Source organism: Crinia signifera, chromosome 2 (genome assembly GCF_055691185.1).
Source record: "Crinia signifera chromosome 2, ASM5569118v1, whole genome shotgun sequence".
In the NCBI taxonomy this organism is placed as follows: Eukaryota; Metazoa; Chordata; class Amphibia; order Anura; family Myobatrachidae; genus Crinia; species Crinia signifera.
In genome coordinates this window covers 152,389,383-152,410,381 of record NC_139218.1, presented here as the reverse complement: position 1 = coordinate 152,410,381, position 20,999 = coordinate 152,389,383, and the positions used below count along the sequence as shown (strand labels likewise).

General features: G+C 34.6%; 9 non-coding genes across 9 annotated transcripts; all 9 read right to left on the bottom strand.

Annotated features, from left to right (window-relative positions):
* Positions 1-3,276: 3,276 nt before the first annotated feature.
* Positions 3,277-3,350, bottom strand: TRNAI-AAU (transfer RNA isoleucine (anticodon AAU)). The gene has a single exon. It is a non-coding gene; the product is annotated as a tRNA-Ile (tRNA).
* Positions 3,351-8,098: 4,748 nt separating this feature from the next.
* On the bottom strand, positions 8,099-8,172 carry TRNAI-AAU (transfer RNA isoleucine (anticodon AAU)). Its single transcript has one exon. It is a non-coding gene; the product is annotated as a tRNA-Ile (tRNA).
* Positions 8,173-9,678: 1,506 nt separating this feature from the next.
* TRNAI-AAU (transfer RNA isoleucine (anticodon AAU)) lies at positions 9,679-9,752 on the bottom strand. Its single transcript has one exon. It is a non-coding gene; the product is annotated as a tRNA-Ile (tRNA).
* Positions 9,753-10,468: 716 nt separating this feature from the next.
* Positions 10,469-10,542, bottom strand: TRNAI-AAU (transfer RNA isoleucine (anticodon AAU)). Its single transcript has one exon. It is a non-coding gene; the product is annotated as a tRNA-Ile (tRNA).
* A 715-nt stretch (positions 10,543-11,257) lies between these two features.
* TRNAI-AAU (transfer RNA isoleucine (anticodon AAU)) lies at positions 11,258-11,331 on the bottom strand. Its single transcript has one exon. It is a non-coding gene; the product is annotated as a tRNA-Ile (tRNA).
* Positions 11,332-13,822: 2,491 nt separating this feature from the next.
* On the bottom strand, positions 13,823-13,896 carry TRNAI-AAU (transfer RNA isoleucine (anticodon AAU)). Its single transcript has one exon. It is a non-coding gene; the product is annotated as a tRNA-Ile (tRNA).
* A 2,481-nt stretch (positions 13,897-16,377) lies between these two features.
* Positions 16,378-16,451, bottom strand: TRNAI-AAU (transfer RNA isoleucine (anticodon AAU)). Its single transcript has one exon. It is a non-coding gene; the product is annotated as a tRNA-Ile (tRNA).
* Positions 16,452-17,940: 1,489 nt separating this feature from the next.
* On the bottom strand, positions 17,941-18,014 carry TRNAI-AAU (transfer RNA isoleucine (anticodon AAU)). The gene has a single exon. It is a non-coding gene; the product is annotated as a tRNA-Ile (tRNA).
* Positions 18,015-20,307: 2,293 nt separating this feature from the next.
* Positions 20,308-20,381, bottom strand: TRNAI-UAU (transfer RNA isoleucine (anticodon UAU)). Its single transcript has one exon. It is a non-coding gene; the product is annotated as a tRNA-Ile (tRNA).
* Between the last annotated feature and the right edge of the window lie 618 nt (positions 20,382-20,999).

The following is a 20,999-nucleotide window of genomic DNA, read 5'->3' as shown; positions in this document are numbered from 1 at the left end:
CGGGCGTCTCGCCGGCGTCCTTGCCTCTCTCCAGACAGGCACCAGCCGCGGTCAGCTCAGGAAGGACCCCTCGCTGCAAACGTATGACGTAAGGAGCCGGCTCTCACTCGACCCCTCCGGGACACGTCTCAAACACTCAGCGGGTACGTTTTTTTGAAGTTTTATCGGTGGGGGCAGCTGTCAAGCTTTGTACGCCGGCATAGGCTCACCAACGCTGGGATAGTAACATGGAAACCAGCTTCATAGCAGCGGTGTGCAGGGGGGAGATCGGACGCACTCCCTCACTCACGTCCTGCCATGGCCACGCCCTCCCAAATGAGGTCCCATTTTAAAGATTAAGTTACTTGCTTCAGATAAATTGCTAGTTAAGAATTGTATATGGTTTTGTTTCTTTAAAAATTGAAGTTACAAATTGACTTTGTGCCCTACACTTCTTTCCCTGGATGTGTTGATACAGCATGGCAAAGATGATCAGTTTTGCACAGCTTCTCGATATGGCTACATATGAACCAGTTCTTCTTTCATCCTACTACAAACCACCAACCTCACTATAAAATGAATTGTATTTTATTTGCATGAAACATTTACGCACTGGCCACCTAGTAGATCATATAATGTTTGAAAAGCATTTCTATTTTAAAGAAAAATCATAAAGCATAAAGTGCTTTGAAGTGTGGCATTGGTAATAGGGCTTTCATTTCTTCCTACAGTCCAAATCAAAATAAAAATAGGGTGTAAAATACTATATATTTAAAGGATAATGGTAAAAGATCTACAATGTATTCAAGGCAGTTACAAGGGATAATCACTATAGCCAATACTGATGATGAAGCCTAGTTTCCAAGCACTGTACTACAAGTTTAAATCCATTGTTGTCAATGATGTTTGGTCATCAAGAAAAACAAATGGCCAGTGTGAGGATCGAACCCAAGACCTTGGCGTTATTAGCACCACGCTTTAACCAACTGAGCTAACCGGCCACACTGTTTGAATGTGAAAATCCAAAATGACAAATAATCTTCAATTCATTATATATATTATTTCTAAAAGGTGATTTTTGTTGACAATCATTTTTTCTCCCTTCATACTTTTGCAAAAACGATAAATGAGGTCCCATTTTAAAGATTAAGTTACTTGCTTCAGATAAATTGTTAGTTAAGAATTGTATATGGTTTTGTTTTTTTAAAAATTGAAGTTCCAAATTGACTTTGTGCCCTACACTTCTTTCCCTGGATGTGTTGATACAGCATGGTAAAGATGATCAGTTTTGCACAGCTTCTCGAAATGGCTACATATGAACCAGTTCCTCTTTCATCCTACTACAAACCACCAACCTCACTATAAAATGAATTGTATTTTATTTGCACGAAACATTTACGCAAACGCCACCTAGTAGATCATATAATGTTTGAAAAGCATTTCTATTTTAAAGAAAAATCATAAAGCATAAAGTGCTTTGAAGTGTGGCATTGGTAATAGGGCTTTCATTTCTTCCTACAGTCCAAATCAAAATAAAAATAGGGTCTAAAATTCTATATAATTAAAGGATAATGGTAAAAGATCTGCAATGTATTCAAGGCAGTTACAAGGGATAATCACTATAGCCAATACTGATGATGAAGCCTAGTTTCCAAGCACTGTACTACAAGTTTAAATCCATTGTTGTCAATGATGTTTGGTCATCAAGAAAAACAAATGGCCAGTGTGGGGATCGAACCCAAGACCTTGGCGTTATTAGCTCCACGCTCTAACCAACTGAGCTAACCGGCCACACAGTTCGAATATGAAAATCCAAAATGACAAATAATCTTCAAATCATTATATATATTATTTCTAAAAGGTGATTTTTGTTGACAATCATTTTTTCTTCCTTCATACTTTTGCAAAAACGATAAATGAGGTCCCATTTTAAAGATTAAGTTACTTGCTTCAGATAAATTGTTAGTTAAGAATTGTATATGGTTTTGTTTCTTTAAAAATTTAAGTTACAAATTGACTTTGTGCCCTACACTTCTTTCCCTGGATGTGTTGATACAGCATGGCAAAGATGATCAGTTTTGCACAGCTTCTCGATATGGCTACATATGAACCAGTTCTTCTTTCATCCTACTACAAACCACCAACCTCACTATAAAATTAATTGTATTTTATTTGCATGAAACATTTACGCATGGGCCACGTAGTAGATCATATATTGATTGAAAAGCATTTCTATTTTAAAGAAAAATCATAAAGCATAAAGTGCTTTGAAGTGTGGCATTGGTAATAGGGCTTTCATTTCTTCCTACAGTCCAAATGCAAAATAAAAATAGGGTGTAAAATACTATATATTTAAAGGATAATGGTAAAAGATCTACAATGTATTCAAGGCAGTTACAAGGGATAATCACTATACCCAATACTGATGATGAAGCCTAGTTTCCAAGCACTGTACTACAAGTTTAAATCCATTGTTGTCAATGATGTTTGGTCATTAAGAAAAACAAATGGCCAGTGTGTGGATCGAACCCAAGACCTTGGCGTTATTAGCACCATGCTATAACCAACTGAGCTAACCGGCCACACTGTTTGAATGCAAAAATCCAAAATGACAAATAATCTTCAAATCATTATATGTATTATTTCTAGAAGGTGATTTTTGTTGACGATCATTTTTTCTCCCTTCATACTTTTGCAAAAACGATAAATGAGGTCCCATTTTAAAGTTTAAGTTCTTTGCTTTAGATAAATTGTTAATTAAGGATTGTATATGGTTTTGTTTCTTTAAAAATTGAAGTTACAAATTGACTTTGTGCCCTACACTTCTTTCCCTGGATGTGTTGATACAGCATGGCAAAGATAATCAGTTTTGCACAGCTTCTCGAAAGGCTACATATGAACCAGTTCCTCTTTCATCCTACTACAAACCACCAACCTCACTATAAAATGAATTGTATTTTATTTGCATGAAACATTTACGCACTGGCCACCTAGTAGATCATATAATGTTTGAAAAGCACTTCTATTTTAAAGAAAAATCATAAAGCATAAAGTGCTTTGGAGTGTGGCTTTGGTAAGAGGGCTTTCATTTCTTCCTACAGTCCAAAGCAAAATAAAAATAAGGTGCAAAATACTATATATTTAAAGGATAATGGTAAAAGATCTACAATGTATTCAAGGCAATTACAAGGGATAATCACTATAGCCAATACTGATGATGAAGCCTAGTTTCCAAGCACTGTACTACAAGTTTAAATCCATTGTTGTCAATGATGTTTGGTCATCAAGAAAAACAAATGACTAGTGTGGGGATCGAACCCAAGACCTTGGCGTTATTAGCACCACGCTCTAACCAACTGAGCTAACCGGCCACACTGTTTGAATGTGAAAATCCAAAATGACAAATAATCTTCAAATCATTATATATATTATTTCTAAAAGGTGATTTTTGTTGACAATAATTTTTTCTCCCTTCATACTTTTGCAAAAACGATAAATGAGGTCCCATTTTAAAGATTAAGTTACTTGCTTCAGATAAATTGTTAGTTTAGAATTGTATATGGTTTTGTTTCTTTAAAAATTGAAGTTACAAATTGACTTTGTGCCCTACACTTCTTTCCCTGGATGTGTTGATACAGCATGGCAAAGATAATCAGTTTTGCACAGCTTCTCGGAATGGCTACATATGAACCAGTTCCTCTTTCATCCTACTACAAACCACCAACCTCACTATAAAATGAATTGTATTTTATTTGCATGAAACATTTACGCACTGGCCACCTAGTAGATCATATAATGTTTGAAAAGCATTTCTATTTTAAAGAAAAATCATAAAGCATAAAGTGCTTTGGAGTGTGGCTTTGGTAAGAGGGCTTTCATTTCTTCCTACAGTCCAAAGCAAAATAAAAATATGGTGCAAAATACTATATATTTAAAGGATAATGGTAAAAGATCTACAATGTATTCAAGGCAGTTACAAGGGATAATCACTATAGCCAATACTGATGATGAAGCCTAGTTTCCAAGCACTGTACTACAAGTTTGAATCCATTGCTGTCAATGATGTTTGGTCATCAAGAAAAACAAATGGCCAGTGTGGGGATCGAGCCCAAGACCTTGGCGTTATTAGCACCATGCTCTAACCAACTGAGCTAATCGGCCACACAGTTTGAATGTGAAAATCCAAAATGACAAATAATCTTCAAATCATTATATATATTATTTCGAAAAGGTGATTTTTGTTGACAATCATTTTTTCTCCCTTCATACTTTTGCAAAAACGATAAATGAGGTCCCATTTTAAAGATTAAGTTATTTGCTTCAGATAAATTGTTAGTTAAGAATTGTATATGGTTTTGTTTCTTTAAAAATTGAAGTTACAAATTGACTTTGTGCCCTACACTTCTTTCCCTAGATGTGTTGATACAGCATGGCAAAGATGATCAGTTTTGCACAGCTTCTCGAAATGGCTACATATGAACCAGTTCCTCTTTCATCCTACTACAAACAACCAACCTCACTATGAAATGAATTGTATTTTATTTGCACAAAACATTTACGCACTGGCCACCTAGTAGATCATATAATGTTTGAAAAGCATTTCTATTTTAAAGAAAAATCATAAAGCATAAAGTGCTTTGAAGTGTGGCATTGGTAATAGGGCTTTCATTTCTTCCTACAGTCCAAATCAAAATAAAAATAGGGTGTAAATTACTATATATTTAAAGGATAATGGTAAAAGATCTACAATGTATTCAAGGCAGTTACAAGGGATAATCACTATAGCCAATACTGATGATGAAGCCTAGTTTCCAAGCACTGTACTACAAGTTTAAATCCATTGTTGTCAATGATGTTTGGTCATCAAGAAAAACAAATGACTAGTGTGGTGATCGAACCCAAGACCTTGGCGTTATTAGCACCACGCTCTAACCAACTGAGCTAACCGGCCACACTGTTTGAATGTGAAAATCCAAAATGACAAATAATCTTCAAATCATCATATATATTATTTCTAAAAGGTGATTTTTGTTGACAATCATTTTTTCTCCCTTCATACTTTTGCAAAAACGATAAATGAGGTCCCATTTTAAAGATTAAGTTACTTGCTTCAGATAAATTGTTAGTTAAGAATTGTATATGGTTTTGTTTCTTTAAAAATTGAAGTTACAAATTGACTTTGTGCCCTACACTTCTTTCCCTGGATGTGTTGATACAGCATGGCAAAGATGATCAGTTTTGCACAGCTTCTCGAATTTGCTACATATGAACCAGTTCTTCTTTCATCCTACTACAAAACACCAACCTCACTATAAAATGAATTGTATTTTATTTGCATGAAACATTTACGCATGGGCCTCGTAGCAGATCATATACTGATTGAAAAGCATGTCTATTTTAAAGAAAAATCATAAAGCATAAAGTGCTTTGAAATGTGGCTTTGGTAAGAGGGCTTTCATTTCTTCCTACAGTCCAAAGCTAAATAAAAATAGGGTGTAAAATACTATATATTTAAAGGATAATGGTACAAAATCTACAATGTATTCAAGGCAGTTACAAGGGATAATCACTATATCCAGTACTGATGATGAAGCCTAGTTTCCAAGCACTGTACTACAAGTTTAAATCCATTGTTGTCAATGATGTTTGGTCATTAAGAAAAAAAAATGGCCAGTGTGTGGATCGAACCCAAGACCTTGGCGTTATTAGCACCACGCTATAACCAACTGAGCTAACCGGCCACACTGTTTAAACGCGAAAATCCAAAATGACAAATAATCTTCAAATCATTATATGTATTATTTCTAGAAGGTGATTTTTGTTGACGATCATTTTTTCTCCCTTCATACTTTTGCAAAAACGATAAATGAGGTCCCATTTTAAAGTTTAAGTTCTTTGCTTTAGATAAATTGTTAATTAAGGATTGTATATGGTTTTGTTTCTTTAAAAATTTAAGTTACAAATTGACTTTGTGCCCTACACTTCTTTCCCTGGATGTGTTGATACAGCATGGCAAAGATGATCAGTTTTGCACAGCTTCTCGAATTAGCTACAAGTTTAAATCCATTGTTGTCAATGATGTTTGGTCATCAAGAAAAACAAAATGCCAGTGTGGGGATCGAACCCAAGACCTTGGCGTTATTAGCACCACGCTTTAACCAACTGAGCTAACCGGCCACACTGTTTGAATGTGAAAATCCAAAATGACAAATAATCTTCAATTCATTATATATATTATTTCTAAAAGGTGATTTTTGTTGACAATCATTTTTTCTCCCTTCATACTTTTGCAAAAACGATAAATGAGGTCCCATTTTAAAGATTAAGTTACTTGCTTCAGATAAATTGTTAGTTAAGAATTGTATATGGTTTTGTTTCTTTAAAAATTGAAGTTACAAATTGACTTTGTGCCCTACACTTCTTTCCCTGGATGTGTTGATACAGCATGGCAAAGATGATCAGTTTTGCACAGCTTCTCGAAATGGCTACATATGAAACAGTTCCTCTTTCATCCTACTACAAACCACTAACCTCACTATAAAATGAATTGTATTTTATTTGCACGAAACATTTACGCAAACGCCACCTAGTAGATCATATAATGTTTGAAAAGCATTTCTATTTTAAAGAAAAATCATAAAGCATAAAGTGCTTTGAAGTGTGGCATTGGTAATAGGGCTTTCATTTCTTCCTACAGTCCAAATCAAAATAAAAATAGGGTCTAAAATACTATATATTTAAAGGATAATGGTAAAAGATCTGCAATGTATTCAAGGCAGTTACAAGGGATAATCACTATAGCCAATACTGATGATGAAGCCTAGTTTCCAAACACTGTACTACAAGTTTAAATCCATTGTTGTCAATGATGTTTGGTCATCAAGAAAAACAAATGGCCAGCGTGGGGATCGAACCCAAGACCTTGCCGTTATTAGCACCACGCTCTAACCAACTGAGCTAACCAGCCACACTGTTCGAATATGAAAATCCAAAATGACAAATAATCTTCAAATCATCATATATATTATTTCTAAAAGGTGATTTTTGTTGACAATCATTTTTTCTTCCTTCATACTTTTGCAAAAACGATAAATGAGGTCCCATTTTAAAGATTAAGTTACTTGCTTCAGATAAATTGTTAGTTAAGAATTGTATATGGTTTTGTTTCTTTAAAAATTTAAGTTACAAATTGACTTTGTGCCCTACACTTCTTTACCTGGATGTGTTGATACAGCATGGCAAAGATGATCAGTTTTGCACAGCTTCTCGAATTTGCTACATATGAACCAGTTCTTCTTTCATCCTACTACAAAACACCAACCTCACTATAAAATGAATTGTATTTTATTTGCATGAAACATTTACGCATGGGCCTCGTAGCAGATCATATACTGATTGAAAAGCATGTCTATTTTAAAGAAAAATCATAAAGCATAAAGTGCTTTGAAATGTGGCTTTGGTAAGAGGGCTTTCATTTCTTCCTACAGTCCAAAGCTAAATAAAAATAGGGTGTAAAATACTATATATTTAAAGGATAATGGTACAAAATCTACAATGTATTCAAGGCAGTTACAAGGGATAATCACTATATCCAGTACTGATGATGAAGCCTAGTTTCCAAGCACTGTACTACAAGTTTAAATCCATTGTTGTCAATGATGTTTGGTCATTAAGAAAAAAAAATGGCCAGTGTGTGGATCGAACCCAAGACCTTGGCGTTATTAGCACTACGCTATAACCAACTGAGCTAACCGGCCACACTGTTTAAACGCGAAAATCCAAAATGACAAATAATCTTCAAATCATTATATATATTATTTCTAAAAGGTGATTTTTGTTGACAATCATTTTTTCTCCCTTCATACTTTTGCAAAAACGATAAATGAGGTCCCATTTTAAAGATTAAGTTACTTGCTTCAGATAAATTGTTAGTTAAGAATTGTATATGGTTTTGTTTCTTTAAAAATTGAAGTTACAAATTGACTTTGTGCCCTACACTTCTTTCCCTGGATGTGTTGATACAGCATGGCAAAGATGATCAGTTTTGCACAGCTTCTCGAATTGGCTACAAGTTTGAATCCATTGCTGTCAATGATGTTTGGTCATCAAGAAAAACAAATGGCCAGTGTGGGGATCGAACCCAAGACCTTGGCGTTATTAGCACCACGCTTTAACCAACTGAGCTAACCGGCCACACTGTTTGAATGTGAAAATCCAAAATGACAAATAATCTTCAATTCATTATATATATTATTTCTAAAAGGTGATTTTTGTTGACAATCATTTTTTCTCCCTTCATACTTTTGCAAAAACGATAAATGAGGTCCCATTTTAAAGATTAAGTTACTTGCTTCAGATAAATTGTTAGTTAAGAATTGTATATGGTTTTGTTTCTTTAAAAATTGAAGTTACAAATTGACTTTGTGCCCTACACTTCTTTCCCTGGATGTGTTGATACAGCATGGCAAAGATGATCAGTTTTGCACAGCTTCTCGAAATGGCTACATATGAAACAGTTCCTCTTTCATCCTACTACAAACCACCAACCTCACTATAAAATGAATTGTATTTTATTTGCACGAAACATTTACGCAAACGCCACCTAGTAGATCATATAATGTTTGAAAAGCATTTCTATTTTAAAGAAAAATCATAAAGCATAAAGTGCTTTGAAGTGTGGCATTGGTAATAGGGCTTTCATTTCTTCCTACAGTCCAAATCAAAATAAAAATAGGGTCTAAAATACTATATATTTAAAGGATAATGGTAAAAGATCTGCAATGTATTCAAGGCAGTTACAAGGGATAATCACTATAGCCAATACTGATGATGAAGCCTAGTTTCCAAGCACTGTACTACAAGTTTAAATCCATTGTTGTCAATGATGTTTGGTCATCAAGAAAAACAAATGGCCAGCGTGGGGATCGAACCCAAGACCTTGCCGTTATTAGCACCACGCTCTAACCAACTGAGCTAACCGGCCACACTTTTCGAATATGAAAATCCAAAATGACAAATAATCTTCAAATCAATATATATATTATTTCTAAAAGGTGATTTTTGTTGACAATCATTTTTTCTCCCTTCATACTTTTGCAAAAACGATAAATGAGGTCCCATTTTAAAGATTAAGTTACTTGCTTCAGATAAATTGTTAGTTAAGAATTGTATATGGTTTTGTTTCTTTAAAAATTGAAGTTACAAATTGACTTTGTGCCCTACACTTCTTTCCCTGGATGTGTTGATACAGCATGGCAAAGATGATCAGTTTTGCACAGCTTTTCGAAATGGCTACATATGAACCAGTTCTTCTTTCATCCTACTACAAAACACCAACCTCACTATAAAATGAATTGTATTTTATTTGCATGAAACATTTACGCATGGGCCTCGTAGCAGATCATATACTGATTGAAAAGCATGTCTATTTTAAAGAAAAATCATAAAGCATAAAGTGCTTTGAAATGTGGCTTTGGTAAGAGGGCTTTCATTTCTTCCTACAGTCCAAAGCAAAATAAAAATAGGGTGTAAAATACTATATATTTAAAGGATAATGGTAAAAGATCTACAATGTATTCAAGGCAGTTACAAAGGATAATCACTATAGCCAATACTGATGATGAAGCCTAGTTTCCAAGCACTGTACTACAAGTTTAAATCCATTGTTGTCAATGATGTTTGGTCATCAAGAAAAACAAATGGCCAGTGTGGGGATCGAACCCAAGACCTTGGCGTTATTAGCACCACGCTCTAACCAACTGAGCTAACCGGCCACACTGTTTGAATTTGAAAATCCAAAATGACAAATAATCTTCAAATCATTATATATATTATTTCTAAAAGGTGATTTTTGTTGACAATCATTTTTTCTCCCTTCATACTTTTGCAAAACGATAAATGAGGTCCCATTTTAAAGATTAAGTTACTTGCTTCAGATAAATTGCTAGTTAAGAATTGTATATGGTTTTGTTTCTTTAAAAATTGAAGTTACAAATTGACTTTGTGCCCTACACTTCTTTCCCTGGATGTGTTAATACAGCATGGCAAAGATGATCAGTTTTGCACAGCTTCTCGATATGGCTACATATGAACCAGTTCTTCTTTCATCCTACTACAAACCACCAACCTCACTATAAAATTAATTGTATTTTATTTGCATGAAACATTTACGCATGGGCCACGTAGTAGATCATATATTGATTGAAAAGCATTTCTATTTTAAAGAAAAATCATAAAGCATAAAGTGCTTTGGAGTGTGGCATTGGTAATAGGGCTTTCATTTCTTCCTACAGTCCAAATGCAAAATAAAAATAGGGTGTAAAATACTATATATTTAAAGGATAATGGTAAAAGATCTACAATGTATTCAAGGCAGTTACAAGGGATAATCACTATACCCAATACTGATGATGAAGCCTAGTTTCCAAGCACTGTACTACAAGTTTAAATCCATTGTTGTCAATGATGTTTGGTCATCAAGAAAAACAAATAGCCAGTGTGGGGATCGAACCCAAGACCTTGGCGTTATTAGCACCACGCTCTAACCAACTGAGCTAACCGGCCACACTGTTTGAATGTGAAAATCCAAAATGACAAATAATGTTCAAATCATTATATATATTATTTCTAAAAGGTGATTTTTGTTGACAATCATTTTTTCTCCCTTCATACTTTTGCAAAACGATAAATGAGGTCCCATTTTAAAGATTAAGTTACTTGCTTAAGATAAATTGCTAGTTAAGAATTGTATATGGTTTTGTTTCTTTAAAAATTGAAGTTACAAATTGACTTTGTGCCCTACACTTCTTTCCCTGGATGTGTTAATACAGCATGGCAAAGATGATCAGTTTTGCACAGCTTCTCGATATGGCTACATATGAACCAGTTCTTCTTTCATCCTACTACAAACCACCAACCTCACTATAAAATTAATTGTATTTTATTTGCATGAAACATTTACGCATGGGCCTCGTAGCAGATCATATACTGATTGAAAAGCATGTCTATTTTAAAGAAAAATCATAAAGCATAAAGTGCTTTGAAATGTGGCTTTGGTAAGAGGGCTTTCATTTCTTCCTACAGTCCAAAGCAAAATAAAAATAGGGTGTAAAATACTATATATTTAAAGGATAATGGTAAAAGATCTACAATGTATTCAAGGCAGTTACAAGGGATAATCACTATAGCCAATACTGATGATGAAGCCTAGTTTCCAAGCACTGTACTACAAGTTTAAATCCATTGTTGTCAATGATGTTTGGTCATCAAGAAAAACAAATGGCCAGTGTGGGGATCGAACCCAAGACCTTGGCGTTATTAGCACCACGCTCTAACCAACTGAGCTAACCGGCCACACTGTTTGAACGTGAAAATCCAAAATGACAAATAATGTTCAAATCATTATATATATTATTTCTAAAAGGTGATTTTTGTTGACAATCATTTTTTCTCCCTTCATACTTTTGCAAAACGATAAATGAGGTCCCATTTTAAAGATTAAGTTACTTGCTTCAGATAAATTGCTAGTTAAGAATTGTTTATGGTTTTGTTTCTTTAAAAACTGAAGTTACAAATTGACTTTGTGCCCTACACTTCTTTCCCTGGATGTGTTAATACAGCATGGCAAAGATGATCAGTTTTGCACAGCTTCTCGATATGGCTACATATGAACCAGTTCTTCTTTCATCCTACTACAAACCACCAACCTCACTATAAAATTAATTGTATTTTATTTGCATGAAACATTTACGCATGGGCCACGTAGTAGATCATATATTGATTGAAAAGCATTTCTATTTTAAAGAAAAATCATAAAGCATAAAGTGCTTTGGAGTGTGGCATTGGTAATAGGGCTTTCATTTCTTCCTACAGTCCAAATGCAAAATAAAAATAGGGTGTAAAATACTATATATTTAAAGGATAATGGTAAAAGATCTACAATGTATTCAAGGCAGTTACAAGGGATAATCACTATACCCAATACTGATGATGAAGCCTAGTTTCCAAGCACTGTACTACAAGTTTAAATCCATTGTTGTCAATGATGTTTGGTCATCAAGAAAAACAAATAGCCAGTGTGGGGATCGAACCCAAGACCTTGGCGTTATTAGCACCACGCTCTAACCAACTGAGCTAAACGGCCACACTGTTTGAATGCGAAAATCCAAAAAGACAAATAATCTTCAAATCATTATATATATTATTTCTAAAAGGTGATTTTTGTTGACAATCATTTTTTCTCCCTTCATACTTTTGCAAAAACGATAAATGAGGTCCCATTTTAAAGATTAAGTTACTTGCTTCAGATAAATTGTTAGTTAAGAATTGTATATGGTTTTGTTTCTTTAAAAATTGAAGTTACAAATTGACTTTGTGCCCTACACTTCTTTCCCTGGATGTGTTGATACAGCATGGCAAAGATGATCAGTTTTGCACAGCTTCTCGAAATGGCTACATATGAACCAGTTCTTCTTTCATTCTACTACAAACCACCAACCTCACTATAAAATGAATTGTATTTTATTTGCATGAAACATTTACGCATGGGCCTCGTAGCAGATCATATACTTATTGAAAAGCATGTCTATTTTAAAGAAAAATCATAAAGCATAAAGTGCTTTGAAATGTGGCTTTGGTAAGAGGGCTTTCATTTCTTCCTACAGTCCAAAGCAAAATAAAAATAGGGTGTAAAATACTATATATTTAAAGGATAATGGTAAAAGATCTACAATGTATTCAAGGCAGTTACAAGGGATAATCACTATAGCCAATACTGATGATGAAGCCTAGTTTCCAAGCACTGTACTACAAGTTTAAATCCATTGTTGTCAATGATGTTTGGTCATCAAGAAAAACAAATGGCCAGTGTGGGGATCAAACCCAAGACCTTGGTGTTATTAGCACCACGCTCTAACCAACTGAGCTAACCGGCCACACTGTTTGAATGTGAAAATCCAAAATGACAAATAATCTTCAAATCATTATATATATTATTTCTAAAAGGTGATTTTTGTTGACAATCATATTTTCTCCCTTCATACTTTTGCAAAACGATAAATGAGGTCCCATTTTAAAGATTAAGTTACTTGCTTCAGATAAATTGCTAGTTAAGAATTGTATATGGTTTTGTTTCTTTAAAAATTGAAGTTACAAATTGACTTTGTGCCCTACACTTCTTTCCCTGGATGTGTTGATACAGCATGGCAAAGATGATCAGTTTTGCACAGCTTCTCGATATGGCTACATATGAACCAGTTCTTCTTTCATCCTACTACAAACCACCAACCTCACTATAAAATGAATTGTATTTTATTTGCATGAAACATTTACGCATGGGCCTCGTAGCAGATCATATACTGATTGAAAAGCATGTCTATTTTAAAGAAAAATCATAAAGCATAAAGTGCTTTGAAATGTGGCTTTGGTAAGAGGGCTTTCATTTCTTCCTACAGTCCAAAGCAAAATAAAAATAGGGTGTAAAATACTATATATTTAAAGGATAATGGTACAAAATCTACAATGTATTCAAGGCAGTTACAAGGGATAATCACTATATCCAGTACTGATGATGAAGCCTAGTTTCCAAGCACTGTACTACAAGTTTAAATCCATTGTTGTCAATGATGTTTAGTCATTAAGAAAAAAAAATGGCCAGTGTGTGGATTAAACCCAAGACCTTGGCGTTATTAGCACCACGCTATAACCAACTGAGCTAACCGGCCACACTGTTTGAATTCGAAAATCCAAAATGACAAATAATCTTCAAATCATTATATGTATTATTTCTAGAAGGTGATTTTTGTTGATGATCATTTTTTCTCCCTTCATACTTTTGCAAAAATGATGGCCAGTGTGGGGATCGAACCCAAGACCTTGGCGTTATTAGCACCACGCTCTAACCAACTGAGCTAACCGGCCACACTGTTTGAATTTGAAAATCCAAAATGACAAATAATCTTCAAATCATTATATGTATTATTTCTAGAAGGTGATTTTTGTTGACGATCATTTTTTCTCCCTTCATACTTTTGCAAAAACGATAAATAAGGTCCCATTTTAAAGTTTAAGTTCTTTGCTTTAGATAAATTGTTAATTAAGGATTGTATATGGTTTTGTTTCTTTAAAAATTGAAGTTACAAATTGACTTTGTGCCCTACACTTTCCCTGGATGTGTTGATACAGCATGGCAAAGATAATCAGTTTTGCACAGCTTCTCGAAATGGCTACATATGAACCAGTTCCTCTTTCATCCTACTACAAACCACCAACCTCACTATAAAATGAATTGTATTTTATTTGCATGAAACATTTACGCACTGGCCACCTAGTAGATCATATAATGTTTGAAAAGCATTTCTATTTTAAAGAAAAATCATAAAGTGCTTTGAAGTGTGGCATTGGTAATAGGGCTTTCATTTCTTGCTACAGTCCAAAGCAAAATAAAAATAGGGTGTAAAATACTATATATTTAAAGGATAATGGTAAAAGATCTACAATGTATTCAAGGCAGTTACAAGGGATAATCACTATAGCCAATACTGATGATGAAGCCTAGTTTCCAAGCACTGTACTACAAGTTTAAATCCATTGTTGTCAATGATGTTTGGTCATCAAGAAAAACAAATGACCAGTGTGGGGATCGAACCCAAGACCGTGGCGTTATTAGCACCACGCTCTAACCAACTAAGCTAACCGGCCACACTGTTTGAATGTGAAAATCCAAAATGACAAATAATCTTCAAATCATTATATATATTATTTCTAAAAGGTGATTTTTGTTGACAATCATTTTTTCTCCCTTCATACTTTTGCAAAAACGATAAATGAGGTCCCATTTTAAAGATTAAGTTACTTGCTTCAGATAAATTGTTAGTTAAGAATTGTATATGGTTTTGTTTCTTTAAAAATTGAAGTTACAAATTGACTTTGTGCCCTACACTTCTTTCCCTGGATGTGTTGATACAGCATGGCAAAGATGATCAGTTTTGCACAGCTTCTCGAAATGGCTACATATGAACCAGTTCTTCTTTCATTCTACTACAAACCACCAACCTCACTATAAAATGAATTGTATTTTATTTGCATGAAACATTTACGCATGGGCCTCGTAGCAGATCATATACTTATTGAAAAGCATGTCTATTTTAAAGAAAAATCATAAAGCATAAAGTGCTTTGAAATGTGGCTTTGGTAAGAGGGCTTTCATTTCTTCCTACAGTCCAAAGCAAAATAAAAATAGGGTGTAAAATACTATATATTTAAAGGATAATGGTAAAAGATCTACAATGTATTCAAGGCAGTTACAAGGGATAATCACTATAGCCAATACTGATGATGAAGCCTAGTTTCCAAGCACTGTACTACAAGTTTAAATCCATTGTTGTCAATGATGTTTGGTCATCAAGAAAAACAAATGGCCAGTGTGGGGATCAAACCCAAGACCTTGGTGTTATTAGCACCACGCTCTAACCAACTGAGCTAACCGGCCACACTGTTTGAATGTGAAAATCCAAAATGACAAATAATCTTCAAATCATTATATATATTATTTCTAAAAGGTGATTTTTGTTGACAATCATTTTTTCTCCCTTCATACTTTTGCAAAACGATAAATGAGGTCCCATTTTAAAGATTAAGTTACTTGCTTCAGATAAATTGCTAGTTAAGAATTGTATATGGTTTTGTTTCTTTAAAAATTGAAGTTACAAATTGACTTTGTGCCCTACACTTCTTTCCCTGGATGTGTTGATACAGCATGGCAAAGATGATCAGTTTTGCACAGCTTCTCGATATGGCTACATATGAACCAGTTCTTCTTTCATCCTACTACAAACCACCAACCTCACTATAAAATGAATTGTATTTTATTTGCATGAAACATTTACGCATGGGCCTCGTAGCAGATCATATACTGATTGAAAAGCATGTCTATTTTAAAGAAAAATCATAAAGCATAAAGTGCTTTGAAATGTGGCTTTGGTAAGAGGGCTTTCATTTCTTCCTACAGTCCAAAGCAAAATAAAAATAGGGTGTAAAATACTATATATTTAAAGGATAATGGTACAAAATCTACAATGTATTCAAGGCAGTTACAAGGGATAATCACTATATCCAGTACTGATGATGAAGCCTAGTTTCCAAGCACTGTACTACAAGTTTAAATCCATTGTTGTCAATGATGTTTAGTCATTAAGAAAAAAAAATGGCCAGTGTGTGGATTAAACCCAAGACCTTGGCGTTATTAGCACCACGCTATAACCAACTGAGCTAACCGGCCACACTGTTTGAATTCGAAAATCCAAAATGACAAATAATCTTCAAATCATTATATGTATTATTTCTAGAAGGTGATTTTTGTTGATGATCATTTTTTCTCCCTTCATACTTTTGCAAAAATGATGGCCAGTGTGGGGATCGAACCCAAGACCTTGGCGTTATTAGCACCACGCTCTAACCAACTGAGCTAACCGGCCACACTGTTTGAATTAGAAAATCCAAAATGACAAATAATCTTCAAATCATTATATGTATTATTTCTAGAAGGTGATTTTTGTTGACGATCATTTTTTCTCCCTTCATACTTTTGCAAAAACGATAAATAAGGTCCCATTTTAAAGTTTAAGTTCTTTGCTTTAGATAAATTGTTAATTAAGGATTGTATATGGTTTTGTTTCTTTAAAAATTGAAGTTACAAATTGACTTTGTGCCCTACACTTTCCCTGGATGTGTTGATACAGCATGGCAAAGATAATCAGTTTTGCACAGCTTCTCGAAATGGCTACATATGAACCAGTTCCTCTTTCATCCTACTACAAACCACCAACCTCACTATAAAATGAATTGTATTTTATTTGCATGAAACATTTACGCACTGGCCACCTAGTAGATCATATAATGTTTGAAAAGCATTTCTATTTTAAAGAAAAATCATAAAGTGCTTTGAAGTGTGGCATTGGTAATAGGGCTTTCATTTCTTGCTACAGTCCAAAGCAAAATAAAAATAGGGTGTAAAATACTATATATTTAAAGGATAATGGTAAAAGATCTACAATGTATTCAAGGCAGTTACAAGGGATAATCACTATAGCCAATACTGATGATGAAGCCTAGTTTCCAAGCACTGTACTACAAGTTTAAATCCATTGTTGTCAATGATGTTTGGTCATCAAGAAAAACAAATGACCAGTGTGGGGATCGAACCCAAGACCGTGGCGTTATTAGCACCACGCTCTAACCAACTAAGCTAACCGGCCACACTGTTTGAATGTGAAAATCCAAAATGACAAATAATCTTCAAATCATTATATATATTATTTCTAAAAGGTGATTTTTGTTGACAATCATTTTTTCTCCCTTCATACTTTTGCAAAAACGATAAATGAGGTCCCATTTTAAAGATTAAGTTACTTGCTTCAGATAAATTGTTAGTTAAGAATTGTATATGGTTTTGTTTCTTTAAAAATTGAAGTTACAAATTGACTTTGTGCCCTACACTTCTTTACCTGGATGTGTTGATACAGCATGGCAAAGATGATCAGTTTTGCACAGCTTCTCGAAATGGCTACAAATGAACCAGTTCCTCTTTCATCCTACTACAAAACACCAACCTCACTATAAAATGAATTGTATTTTATTTGCACAAAACATTTACGCACTGGCCACCTAGTAGATCATATAATGTTTGAAAAGCATTTCTATTTTAAAGAAAAATCATAAAGTGCTTTGAAGTGTGGCATTGGTAATAGGGCTTTCATTTCTTGCTACAGTCCAAAGCAAAATAAAAATAGGGTGTAAAATACTATATATTTAAAGGATAATGGTAAAAGATCTACAATGTATTCAAGGCAGTTACAAGGGATAATCACTATAGCCAATACTGATGATGAAGCCTAGTTTCCAAGCACTGTACTACAAGTTTAAATCCATTGTTGTCAATGATGTTTGGTCATCAAGAAAAACAAATGACCAGTGTGGGGATCGAACCCAAGACCTTGGCGTTATTAGCACCACGCTCTAACCAACTAAGCTAACCGGCCACACTGTTTGAAAGTGAAAATCCAAAATGACAAATAATCTTCAAATCATTATATATATTATTTCTAAAAGGTGATTTTTGTTGACAATCATTTTTTCTCCCTTCATACTTTTGCAAAAACGATAAATGAGGTCCCATTTTAAAGATTAAGTTACTTGCTTCAGATAAATTGTTAGTTAAGAATTGTATATGGTTTTGTTTCTTTAAAAATTGAAGTCACAAATTGACTTTGTGCCCTACACTTCTTTCCCTGGATGTGTTGATACAGCATGGCAAAGATGATCAGTTTTGCACAGCTTCTCGAAATGGCTACATATGAACCAGTTCTTCTTTCATCCTACTACAAAACACCAACCTCACTATAAAATGAATTGTATTTTATTTGCATGAAACATTTACGCATGGGCCTCGTAGCAAATCATATACTGATTGAAAAGCATGTCTATTTTAAAGAAAAATCATAAAGCATAAAGTGCTTTGAAATGTGACTTTGGTAAGAGGGCTTTCATTTCTTCCTACAGTCCAAAGCAAAATAAAAATAGGGTGTAAAATACTATATATTTAAAGGATAATGGTACAAAATCTACAATGTATTCAAGGCAGTTACAAGGGATAATCACTATATCCAGTACTGATGATGAAGCCTAGTTTCCAAGCACTGTACTACAAGTTTAAATCCATTGTTGTCGATGATGTTTGGTCATTAAGAAAAAAAAATGGCCAGTGTGTGGATCGAACCCAAGACCTTGGCGTTATTAGCACCACGCTATAACCAACTGAGCTAACCGGACACACTGTTTGAATTCGAAAATCCAAAATGACAAATAATCTTCAAATCATTATATGTATTATTTCTAAAAGGTGATTTTTGTTGACGATCATTTTTTCTCCCTTCATACTTTTGCAAAAACGATAAATGAGGTCCCATTTTAAAGTTTAAGTTCTTTGCTTTAGATAAATTGTTAATTAAGGATTGTATATGGTTTTGTTTCTTTAAAAATTGAAGTTACAAATTGACTTTGTGCCCTACACTTCTTTCCCTGGATGTGTTGATACAGCATGGCAAAGATAATCAGTTTTGCACAGCTTCTCGAAATGGCTACATATGAACCAGTTCCTCTTTCATCCTACTACAAAACACCAACCTCACTATAAAATGAATTGTATTTTATTTGCATGAAACATTTACGCACTGGCCACCTAGTAGATCATATAATGTTTGAAAAGCACTTCTATTTTAAAGAAAAATCATAAAGCATAAAGTGCTTTGGAGTGTGGCTTTGGTAAGAGGGCTTTCATTTCTTCCTACAGTCCAAAGCAAAATAAAAATATGGTGCAAAATACTATATATTTAAAGGATAATGGTAAAAGATCTACAATGTATTCAAGGCAGTTACAAGGGATAATCACTATAGCCAATACTGATGATGAAGCCTAGTTTCCAAGCACTGTACTACAAGTTTGAATCCATTGCTGTCAATGATGTTTGGTCATCAAGAAAAACAAATGGCCAGTGTGGGGATCGAACCCAAGACCTTGGCGTTATTAGCACCACGCTCTAACCAACTGAGCTAATCGGCCACACTGTTTGAATATGAAAATCCAAAATGACAAATAATCAAATCATTATATGTATTATTTCTAAAAGGTGATTTTTGTTGACAATCATTTTTTCTACCTTCGTACTTTTGCAAAAACGATAAATGAGGTCCCATTTTAAAGATTAAGTTACTTGCTTCAGATAAATTGTTAGTTAAGAATTGTATATGGTTTTGTTTCTTTAAAAATTGAAGTTACAAATTGACTTTGTGCCCTACACTTCTTTCCCTGGATGTGTTGATACAGCATGGCAAAGATGATCAGTTTTGCACAGCTTCTCGAAATGGCTACATATGAACCAGTTCTTCTTTCATCCTACTACAAACCACCAACCTCACTATAAAATGAATTGTATTTTATTTGCATGAAACATTTACGCATGGGCCACGTAGTAGATCATATATTGTTTGAAAAGCATTTCTATTTTAAAGAAAAATCATAAAGCATAAAGTGCTTTGAAGTGTGGCATTGGTAAGAGGGCTTTCATTTCTTCCTACAGTCCAAAGCAAAATAAAAATAGGGTGTAAAATACTATATATTTAAAGGATAATGGTAAAAGATCTACAATGTATTCAAGGAAGTTACAAGGGATAATCACTATAGCCAATACTGATGATGAAGCCTAGATTCCAAGCACTGTACTACAAGTTTAAATCCATTGTTGTCAATGATGTTTGGTCATCCAGAAAAACTAATAGCCAGTGTGGGGATCGAACCCAAGACCTTGGCGTTATAAGCACCACGCTCTAACCAACAGAGCTAACCGGCCACACTGTTTGATTGCGAAAATCCAAAATGACAAATAATCTTCAAATTATTATATGTATTATTTCTAGAAGGTGCTTTTTGGGTACTTATGTAATATCTGGACTCCCGTTTTTGTTATGAGACCGCGTCCCCTCGCGGGGCTCGCTGCGATCATCACGCTATGATCACTATATAAAATCAACTCCATGCAGCTCAGCATCCTCTTTAGTGGCATGATGCAACTGTTATGGGGCTTGGGGGGCCCCAGGGAAATCCACTGCACCCTTTTTAAGTTTATTTTAAAAAAATAATAGTGCTGCCCTGGCAGAGGCTGCGCAACCATCCTGTTAGTTACTCCTCCTTCAGCGTTGGTCGGGAGCAGGAAACACAGCAGCTGCAGGAACCTATATGAAGTCTTTAGATCTCTCACTGCGGCGGGTGGGAGCAGCAGAAAGCCCAGCGGCTGCCGGCACTAAAAGTACCAGTCATTGTGGCACTGTGATGCCATGTCACCTTACCCCTTCTCATCTGGCTGCCGGCGTCAAAGAGGAGACATGGCAGTCAGTGTGGCATCTGAAGCAGGAGAAGGCCCAGTGGCTGCAGGAGCACTGTAGGAGAGCAGATACTGCAGCCGTGGGAG